Here is an 11,821-nt window from a genome sequence, read left to right on the forward strand (position 1 = left end):
CTATACATCACTGAATCATTATATATGTTAAAATTATACCAGCCTTTAGTGTTTTAAATTGACATATTAAACATAGAGGTTAATTTACATGCACTTTCAAGTACCTCACACTGATAAGCATACATATTAAGAAAATTAAGTTTTATTTACCATTAAAAAGAAATTCTAGTAATTTTAATACCCAAAGCTTTGTTTAAGTCATGTAAGACATTACAGATTTAATTACCATATGGTTTTGTTTAACCCTCTAAAACAGAAGTCCTCTATATTTTGAGTGAAATGTAAAAAATTTTGATCCTATCACGCAATATGAATAGAAAATCTTATCGTCTAGACCTAATTTTAAGATTCATACTTTTCAATCGATAATTTTGAATTAGAGAAGAGATAATTTTGTTTATCATAGTTGGGGATATACATAAGCTTATCGTCCATAGTCTTATCCCTTAAGATTCCTTTCTACAATGGTTGCTGATTACAAATCTGTTTCCATAAGTAAAACTGCTTCTGCAAAGTACACAATTTTTACACTGTACAAAAACTGAAAGATAACCTAGGCGACTGTGAGCAAGAGCCTTTGGCTCTAAAACTGATACATACCACTGATAACAAATCCTTTTTGTGCCCTAATTAAACCTTATGAATTGCGGCTACATTAGGGATAAGGGAATATGTATTATGTTATCTTCTTGTGCCGTTATTTTCTTAGATAATTATTTAATGGTCTGTGCTCATAGCATGTAATGGTTCTGTATTCATAGGGTTAAGTAAGAAGGAGGCATAGAAATAACCTTAAACCATCCCAGAACATATGAAAAAATAAGAACTCAATTAGTTCATAGTTATTGAAACCTTACGCTTTAGACAAAAAAAACCCTACTACTTTAAGTAATATGATTACTATTGCCATTTGACGGTCGGAGTATAAAAAAACGGAGTTCTTAGAAAACATGTCTTTTTGTACCTTATTCCAATACATAAAAATACTACAGTCAATTCCCAGTATATGTACCTGTTTATTGCAAAAAAAACCATTTATTTCAACAATATACTTTTCCCTATGTTCTAGACCCTTTGTTGAAAAAAAGTGGTATAAGATATTCAACTTATGACGCCTGTAAGCCCATGATAGTAATCTATTAATATGCTTGATAACCTAGTTTAAAATACAGAGCTACCATTTTAGATCCTTCATATATGGTGTTCATTCAAAATAATTATTTTTCACCTTTTTTTCCTTCAACTTTTTGGTCTAAATACAATTTCTTTTAATGACTGATGAAAAAGTTGGAGGCAAATTGTTACTTATACTTGGTAAAACATGTTTAGTTTTATTTCGGATAGGTAAGCTTATAATAAAGGTAGGTATACCTAAGAATATATTTCAAAAAGCAAGTTAGGGGACATTAGTCCCAAAGTTTTATAACAACGTTTTTTATTTGTTGTCTTAATCACATTGGGGACTTTTAAATTTTGATTTGCTGGTGCTACCGTAGCAGGGTCCATTTATTTACCAATCTACAGATAGGGTGATTTTGTTTATCTTCATTGGGGGTGTTTAACGTCCATTTTCTTATACCTTTAGATACCTGGTTGTAATGCAGAAACTTATTCAAAATAAGAAAATAGGCAAAAAGTGAAGAAAATAAAAAGAGTTTAAAGAAGGTATTAAAACTAGAGTGAAAAATAATTACTTCTCGGCCTTTTAACTGGTAAATTAAATCAAGGTGTTCAGTTCAAACTATTTAGGGGTTATGGGTTTCAATGTTAAATATTATTTAAATTTGTGTCTATGAATTTAAAGTTTTGATTATTCATAGCAATTAATTGATTTATTTATTTAGGTTCGGTCGGTCCGTTCTCCGTATCGGATAGCTTTTATCGTCAATTTAGGCTTGTTAGAATTGTCCTATCGATAATGCATAATGATTTCTGTAACAATTTGGTACGATTTAGAATGCGTAGAAATGATTTCTAAGACAACAAAGTATAATATTATTAGAAAAAATTTCCCAAATACAATGTATGTACTTAACAGTAAACTGTATTTGAGCCATTTTGAAACAATTTTATGCTAAATTTTGGTTAGACTTATAAATGTATGTTCTTTTTATCAAGTTCTGACATTCTAAAAGTATCGACGTTTGTTTGTCAGTATTCTTGCAGCCGCAAATTTGATAAATTTTACTCCTGATTTCTATTTCAGGACTGCTTGCTCTGGCTTTTTTGCGAAGGTCTGCGGCTTAGGGTTAAATCAACAAAAGCTAGCTAAATAGGCTGCGGCTGTCGAGTCACGGGTAGAATACTCATGTACATACAAACAAATTCACAGAGAAATTGCAATAATCCTTTTAATTTTATTGTAAATAATTTTCTGGAAAATTAAGCACACTAATTGGCCTTTAAGATCACGATTTTTCTTGCCAATTTCCCCTAAATAATAAACGTAACTTTTTAATTCCTCTCTAGTTTGTAAAAGTTCACAGCCAACCTATAAATTGTATTTTCCGTCACTTGAAAAATAGACATTTTGTTTGTTGCAATATATGAGTTTAGCATGTCTCCAGGGCTCTAAAGAAAGGAGGGGGACAATTCTACACCCAAGGACGTCCAGGGGGGGGGGAGGAGGTAAAGGGGGCCATTTTTTTATTGGGAGGGTGGAGATACTCTCCTCCGAATTAGTTAAAGACCTTCCCTGGATCTTAAAGGAGCTTCACTGTAAAGGAGAAAAGTATACATTCAGAGGTTATCGAGATCCTTCGCTAGATACAAAAAAAGCTTACTACTTTATATCATAGGACTGGCGGTTTCGCCACTAGCTTTGCCCAAAGAGGTAATTAAAAAAATAAGTACCTCTGGTGCTGCAACCACCACATTTTAAATTAACTGCGTAAAATTTAAAAAAAAAATTAGGGTGATTTTTTTTTTTTTTTTTTGAGGGTTGGGGGTGTCCCATGCCCGAAGAAAATAGCTTAAAACCACCACGGGACCAATAGATATATTCCGCGAAGATTAAAATCCAATCGGTTCAGTGGTTACTGAGATCTTAAGGGACAGACAGACGGACAAACATCAAGCTACTTCGTATTATAGATAGTTGCAGACCTCACCTTTGAAAATTAGGTTGTTTTTGCCCAAATTTTTAATTAGTATGTAACTTTTGGAGGTTTAGTGTAAAGTTTTAGATTGTAAGAAATGGTGGTTTAATTGCATGATTAAAGATATTATCGTGAATTTTCTGTTTCTTTACAATTAGTTTTCTGTATATATGTACTGTTCACTTATTCATTTTATACAGTTGCATTTATTTTGAAGCTATCATACAAGTTATCAAATCAAAGTTATTTGCCAGTATAAAATGAGGTTTAGGATGCCTGTTAGTTTGTATAATTATATGTTACACAACAAATATCCTTATCTAGGTGTTCTCCTTTTCAGTGATGCTTCACAAAGGTCCTTAAGATCTTTTTTTTGCGAAAAAGCAGGTAAAACAACTCACTCTCCTCCATCCCTAAAAAAACTTTGCTACAGATTTTCATTTGTTTTAATTTTATTAACTTACACTGTGCTAATGATATAGGGAAAATCATATAAAGTTGCAAAATTGATAGATAGATAGATAGATAATATGTAAATAAAAAATAAATCTAGGCCAAAATACAATAAGTTATTGTGTGTATAGAAAAACAATTTTACTTAACCAGCAATAAAAAGGTATAAAATATATAGAAACATATTAATTATCCTACTTTACAAACACACACACACATGTATATATTCATGGTGCATTATTTGCCAAATGTACCACTTTTCTGCACTACCTCTCCGATTTTGTTAATACTCTATATTTTGGTCCGTTGGGTCATTCAAGGATGCTGGATGGCAAAAAAAAAGTTTCAGAGTCCCTGGATGTCTAGATATCTAGCTATCTATGAAGGTAGGTAACAAAAATGTAAAAAACACCCATTTTTTCACAATTTTAAAAATTAATTTTTTCATCAATCTTACATCCAATCTATACATTTTATACACCAAAATGATCGTTTATTCATGTAAAAAGCGCACATAATGCTATTTTGGCCAAAACTCTAATTTTACAGGGTGTCCAACAAAAAGTGTATTTTGGATATCTAGCGTAATACCCAAAATACCTGTCCGAAAAAAATCATTTTTTTTGGCTTAAATCCTGTGTTTTATCTGTGTGCATATGTGGTATATAACGGTTCGGACCACCTGGGACTATAAGGTTGTCAAATTTCACTTTGGGACACCCTGTAAATGTGATTTTTGCGTCTGTAGAGCTAAAACTTGGTCCAAATTGGCTATTTTTTTCAAATTACTCTAATATGTGTCTTAGTATGTTTGGCCATAGTGTTTTCTGACCAGATCAATAATTTCATATTTTTTGGACACCCTGTATTTTCAAAAAAAGAGAAAAAAATTTTTTGTTTTTTTAAAATTTTTTTTTCTATTTTTAAGTTACTTAAAACTGTCATATAGATACAGATTTTGACTAATAACAATAATATTTGCCTATTTTACAATTTTTTACACTTTTGGGACACCCTGTGCATGTTTTTGAATAATGATGGTTTTTGCCCATTTTTTGGGGGAAGGAGTCGTTTTAGGGCCATAGAATATTTCTTCATTTTTGTAGAACTTTTCAAGACACATCATTTGTTATTTATGCAAAAACCGCAAAAACCGAACCGTTTTGCCGTTATTCACCGCCAAAGGCGGAATTTTTTTACGTTTTTGCCGTTCTGGAGGTTGTAATGGGCATTTGTGGTAAGAAAACGTTGATTTATCAAGATCCCTCTAAAATACTTTTATTTAGGTAATTTAATTTACTTAATTTCATATTAAGTAAAATTTTTTGTGCAGCTAACCGTTTTTCGTCGAGATGGATTTCAATTGTTAAAACAAGAAAATTAAGTGAATATAACATAAATAATTGCAATAACATAAGTGATAAAAGAAACATAAATCATGTGCATTTGAAATTCCTTTTGACAAAAATCGGTTGGATATACAAAAAAATTTACTTCACATGAAATTTAGTAAATTAAAATGCCTAAATAAAAGTATTTCACAGTTATCTTGATAAATCAACGTCTTCTTACCACAAATGCCCATTAGAACCTCGGGAACGGCAAAAAACGTAAAAATTTCTGCCTTTGGCGGTGAATAACGGCAAAACGGTTCGGTTTTTGCGGTTTTTGCATAAATAACAAATGATGTGTCTTGAAAAGTTCTACAAAAATGAAGAAATATTCTATGGCCCTAAAACGACTCCTTCCCCCAAAAAATGGGCAAAAACCATCATTATTCAAAAACATGCACAGGGTGTCCCAAAAGTGTAAAAAATTGTAAAATAGGCAAATATTATTGTTATTAGTCAAAATCTGTATCTATATGACAGTTTTAAGTAACTTAAAAATAGAAAAAAAAATTTAAAAAAAACAAAAATTTTTTTTCTCTTTTTTTGAAAATACAGGGTGTCCAAAAAATATGAAATTATTGATCTGGTCAGAAAACACTATGGCCAAACATACTAAGACACATATTAGAGTAATTTGAAAAAAATAGCCAATTTGGACCAAGTTTTAGCTCTACAGACGCAAAAATTACATTTACAGGGTGTCCCAAAGTGAAATTTGACAACCTTATAGTCCCGGGTGGTCCGAACCGTTATATACCACATATGCACACAGATAAAACACAGGATTTAAGCCAAAAAAAATGATTTTTTTCGGACAGGTATTTTGGGTATTACGCTAGATATCCAAAATACACTTTTTGTTGGACACCCTGTAAAATTAGAGTTTCGGCCAAAATAGCATTATGTGCGCTTTTTACATGAATAAACGATCATTTTGGTGTATAAAATGTATAGATTGGATGTAAGATTGATGAAAAAATTAATTTTTAAAATTGTGAAAAAATGGGTGTTTTTTACATTTTTGTTACCTACCTTCATAGATAGCTAGATATCTAGACATCCAGGGACTCTGAAACTTTTTTTTTGCTATCCAGCATCCTTGAATGACCCAACGGACCAAAATATAGAGTATTAACAAAATCGGAGAGGTAGTGCAGAAAAGTGGTACATTTGGCAAATAATGCACCTCAATGTATATTTAGCCATATATTCGTTATTGATTATATGAATTTACGTAATTGGTGTTGAGTATATTCTACATACATGGTTGAGATGGTGGTGTGGGGATGGACAAAGAGGGGGGTGAGTTGGTTGCTTGCAATGTGATGTGTAATTGCATATTTATATATTATTGACACTCCTGCTTTACAAACTCTTTCCTCAACCTTACAATTCCATCAACCCACGTGGGTTACAACCAGCCACCAACCAATCACAGTTCAGCAAAACCATGTATCTGTTCTGTTATTGGATAGAATTATTTTGCATTGCTGTGATTGGCTGGAATGTTTGGATGAAAATACGGGAAGATGGTTGTGGTCCCACGTGGGTTGGTGTTGATGGAATCCATGGATTTTGTATGTATACATATGCCACCATATTTGTAGTGTGTGTGTGTGTGTGTAAGCACAGAATTTTGTGTATTTATGTGTGTGTTTGTTTGTATGTGTGATATTATGTGTAAGTATGTGGATATGCTTTCAAACCTAAGGAGGTGAACATTTAGATTTGTATGAGTTGTTTGAGTCATAGTGGTAGGGGAAATATGTAGAGTAGCTCATATACACTATGGCAAAGGGGGGGGGGGGGGTTAAAAATGCGGATTTTATAAGGAGGATGGTCCACAACACAAAGTAATTGTAATTCAGAGCAGGATTTGGGGTTATTGAGGGAGGAAATGGAGGGAGGGTTATGATTCTTCTGCTGTGAAGATTATAGGAATGGGATCTTCTTGCTACAACAAGATTCAGACTCAGTCCTTATATAGAATACATATCTTGATGTGTGTGTGTGTGTGTGTGAGTGTGTAAGAAGAATCAATGCTAGAATTGGTTGCTTGGTTCATCTCACTTCTGATCTGTACTGGTTCCTTTTCTTAATAGCTACAATAATGAAACATCAAATTTTAAACCTTTCCTTGCAGCATATCTAATTGTGATATTAGCTGTCTTTAAACTATGAAACCATCTATGAAGGAGAGAAGACTTATTGCTTGGCCTAAATTTGTTCAAATCCAACCACCAAATACCAATTAATCTTTTACCATTAGCTCCACCAATGACCACATTTATCTGTGGTGTGAAAATATGCTAATTCTACTCATTCACTGCTATTTGAAAAATTAATCAGATAAAATTAGATTTTTAGAAATAAAATAAATTTTAAAAGAATCTCTAAACTTATTAAAGTTAAATTCTTTCAAACTTTACGTTATTTTCTTTTTAAATGTGCGGCTAATACTTCATATAAATTCAATGACTTCTAAGAATATTACAACAAAGGAAAGGATAGAAAGATAGATAAAGTTGGTGTAACCTTATTTTCTTTGGGGTTAGATATGAATTGATGTCAGGTTAGAAAATCCACTCACATTCAAACAAAAACATATATCAACTTTTTCCCTCTCTCTTTATTCTCTGGCTAAATTCCAAGCTTGTCTTATAAATACACACTAACAGACAGACAGACAGACAGACAGACAGAAAGACAGACAGACAACAGACATACAGATTTACACCACCAGCTCCCTCTTATAAAAACATTCACATTATAAATGGAATGTTTTTGTTGTTATCAATCTGAATAATATTTACTGCTTTTTATGTATCAGTTGGTTTCACTATTCAGACACAGGAAAAAAATGATTTACAATCTTTTTCTTTCTTTTTATTAGCACAGCAACTCAATAATTTTAAACTTACTTTTTTCTGTCCATTCTACTGTGATAAAGTTGTAAGTTCTTTGGATAAATAATAATTTTTCATGGCTACTTTTAAAGATAGATGCTTGAAATGTAGTAATAAATGAATAACCTATCTTAACCATTCGTCTGTTTGTTTTGTATCCTTGTTTTGTTTATATTTTCATCCTTGTTAGGTTCGGTCCGTCTGTAACGGTCACCTCTTTTAGTTAATTTAGACATGTAAGAATTGTCCTATTGATTTTAAACTTTGCGTGATGATTTAATTAACAGTTAGGTAGGATTTAGTAATCATTATTAGAAAGACCGAACGTCAATTGAAACATTGATTTTAACTTATTTGCATGTTGTCATCTTTGTTTCTATCAATTTCCCCGGTATTCCTATAGAGAGGGGTTATGAAGTATTTTACATTTATATTATCTAATTATTCATAAACAAAAGATTAAAGGATAAGAATAAAAATTCAAAATCATTTTTGTAAAATATCATAATTATAGTACAGTAACTTTTCTAATAGATTCTTTGGAATATTTTCTATTTTTACTCTTTTGTATAATTTTCTATAATTAGGGTCGGTCTGTCCATCAGTGACGGATAGCTCTTTTCGTTAATTTAGCGTGGTTATTCCTGTAATAGTTAGGTAGGAGTTATAAAGCCTAGCAACTCTATACTCGTTATTAGAAAGTCTAAACATCCATTTTAGACATGCTGATTTTGACCTTTTTTGACAACAACTTTTTGTATTTTATATTTATCCTATTGATCTCTTTTTTTAATGATAATTCCTAGAACAACAAGGTACAATATTATTAGTGAAGCATATCTATAATTTATAATTCTAAAAATGAAAGTATGTTCTATCACTGTATCCTGTATTTATGCAATTTTGCAACAAATTTATGTACAGATTTGTTTAGACTTACAAAATATTGTTCTGCCTCTCAAGTTCTGACATTTTACACGTATAATTGTTTGTTTGTCCTTACATCTTATTTTAGAAATTTGTTTTTATGGATATTGTCAAACTTTTTTGATAAGGGACAAACAATGATATTAGGAAAAAAGTAATAAAAAAGTTTTGTATAAAAAAATTAATTAATAACATTTTTTAATCAAATGAAATTTGTATTGAGTATTTTAAAACAAAAATTATGCTGAGGGAAAAAACATTAAAGGAAATGAAAATGATTAATGCAGCATTAAAATATTTTCATTGTTGACAAAACATGATTATTAAATTATAAAATTGACTAAATGAATTAATTATTTGCGTCAACAGACAAAATTTTATTTTTCAACCATTTATACTTTTAGAATTCATTGATTCCCTCGACTTGGAAAGAAAACTTGATGGCTGGAACCAGAGTTTGGTGGCCGCCTAACTGAGGCTACAGCTGCAGATTGATAGCCTTTTTGCTGAAGAAAAAACTAGTTATAGGCCGTTGAATTTTTTACTGCTTTATAGTGCCTACAGCTACAAATTTTCATTTTTAAAGCACTGATGGTCATACAAAAAATAATCTAGTGTCTGTAAATATGGCGGCTGCCAAGCCCTGTTATGAACTATACCTGACTCCAACTATGGCTGCCAAGCCCTGTTATGAACTATGCCTGACTCCAACTGTGGCTGCCAAGCCCTGTTATGAACTATGCCTGACTCCAACTATGGCTGCCAAGACCTGTTATGAACTATACCTGACTCCAACTATGGCTGCCAAGCCCTGTTATGAACTATGCCTGACTCCAACTGTGGCTGCCAAGCCCTGTTATGAACTATGCCTTGACTCCAACTATGGCCGCCAAGCCCTGATATGAACTATACCTGACTCCAACTATGGCTGCCTAGCCCTGTTATGAACTATGCCTGACTCCAACTATGGCTGCCAAGCCCTGTTATGAACTATGGCAGACTCAAGGTAAACAATTCTTTGTGAAAGCTCTATAATTTCTCATTTCCTTGAATAGTTTTGAAATACCTAGTTGCCAGCAGACTTACAAAATAAAGTTATGAGATAGAGGGAGAATCACTTAAAATTCATATCTTTTTGACTATTAGAAATTTACTATTTTTAACAATGCTTTCAAAGACAAGGCACAAAATGTAATTTAGACTTGATTTTAGGATGTTTAAATAATTCCTTCTTCTAAGTTTCATTTTGTTTAGCACCAGAATCAATATATAAATACGTGGATGTTGCACCAGATTTTGATATACTCTAAAAGAGTGGATCTTCAAGCTAGCTGGCTAAATAACTATACTCCCACCCACCCGCATTATTCTATCCCCTTCCCTCCTACTGGATGGACAAACTAACTAATAAATGAGGCCATAACTAGCAACATAAATTGACAACAAATTTACCCCTGTCAATATATCCACATATTCTATAACCATTAGCACCAGCTACCTACCTCATTCTACACTGTACATCTATAATTAAATATCTTTTACTGAACCAACCATTAAAGTATGATGTTAGAATTATTGAAAATCTATACAGAAAAGTTTTGGCTAATGGATTCTCTACAAACTCACGCTGTAATTTTTCATAAACTTTACATGAAACCTTTTAAAAGTTTAAAGTTTTGGCAGAATTTATTCAAAAGAGATTGGCAAAAAAATGTGTAAAAAGTGAAGATTCATGATGAAACTAAAATAGAAAGTTTCCCTGCGAGTAAAAATATTAAAATGTTTTAAATAAACTTTACAAGGATAAATAATTTGTTTATTGTTGGCCAAACTAAAACATAATAAATATAATAAGGCTTTTTATCTATAATACAAAGTAGAACGATGTTTGTTTGTCTGTCTGTTTGTAGCAAAGGATCTCGCTAACCGCTGAACCGATCGGGTTCTCCTTTACAGGGTAGCTTCTCATAGGTCCCGTGTCGTATGAGCAGCAAGGTGAATATGCACTCTTCCCCAAAGGGTTAATTAATGTTCATTTGTACTTAATAAATAAAAATGAATACAAAACGTTGACAAATTATTACTTAAAACATGTACATTAAATTATAGAATTATTGTGATTTTTAATAAATATTCTGTTTTAAGTACACTAAATTTCTATTGTTTATGTCCTAAACTAGTTATCGCTCAACTATAAGTTTACGTTAGGGCTAGCTAAATGGTAGATAATTGCAGTTTAAGGAAATCCGCCGCCTAATGAGCACTGTATTTAGGTATGTAGATATTAATTGTAATTATCATTATCCAATAGATATAAGGCTCTATAGACACTCTATTAGAACAGCTTTCTTTCAATTAACTTTTGTACTTTGCCTATTGCAATATAGTAAGGTTTAACTCTATTATGATACTCTAATAGTTAATCTATAGTTGTTATCTATTATATTATTTGTTCTTAATATGTTATTATTTAGAATCTACCAAACTGTTTCCACCATACCGTGTACCTTGTACCCAGTGTTGCTTTAACTGGCGCCCTACTCAATACGGGTTGTACTGACAACTAGGATTGGAGACAGGGCAAAGGTTAGCAACTAACAACAGAGTTTAGAGTCATCTCCTTCTACTTTGCCTTCTGAACCTTGTCTTGGTTAGTAATTCCAGGACTAAGTGATTAGATTGGGTCATCCTGGCGTGACACCTGTAGAGAAGCTTTGCACCTAACCTGTATGTATCTATCTTTTTCTTTATTTTAATAAATCTGTACAACTTCAATATTTGTTTTATTTTGGCAGTATAAACGGTTTTGGTTTTTAACTAAATAGGTATTTAATAGGCCGGCTATTGATTCCGCTCGCCCAACATCCCGGGAAGGTTTATAACTAGTGTCTATAAATAGTACAGAAAAAAACAAGAGAACAGCAAATTTAACAAATGGTATAAGTATTTGCAACTTGTATGTAATAAGTAATCTTTTGAGTTTTAAAATAATAATTCATGACGTTTTTATTTTTGGGCTTAGATCTAAAAATATTTTTCTAGATTA

The 11,821-nt window shown here is 31.9% G+C and overlaps 1 long non-coding RNA gene across 1 annotated transcript; it reads left to right on the forward strand.

Annotated features, from left to right (window-relative positions):
- Positions 1 to 10,959: 10,959 nt before the first annotated feature.
- Positions 10,960 to 11,550, forward strand: LOC145312825 (uncharacterized). Its single transcript, XR_013877136.1, has 2 exons — positions 10,960 to 11,048; positions 11,250 to 11,550. It is a non-coding gene; the product is annotated as an uncharacterized LOC145312825 (long non-coding RNA).
- Positions 11,551 to 11,821: the final 271 nt, after the last annotated feature.

Source organism: Acartia tonsa, chromosome 2, assembly GCF_053477335.1.
Source record: "Acartia tonsa isolate MP-2025a chromosome 2, ASM5347733v1, whole genome shotgun sequence".
Classification (NCBI taxonomy): Eukaryota; Metazoa; Arthropoda; class Copepoda; order Calanoida; family Acartiidae; genus Acartia; species Acartia tonsa.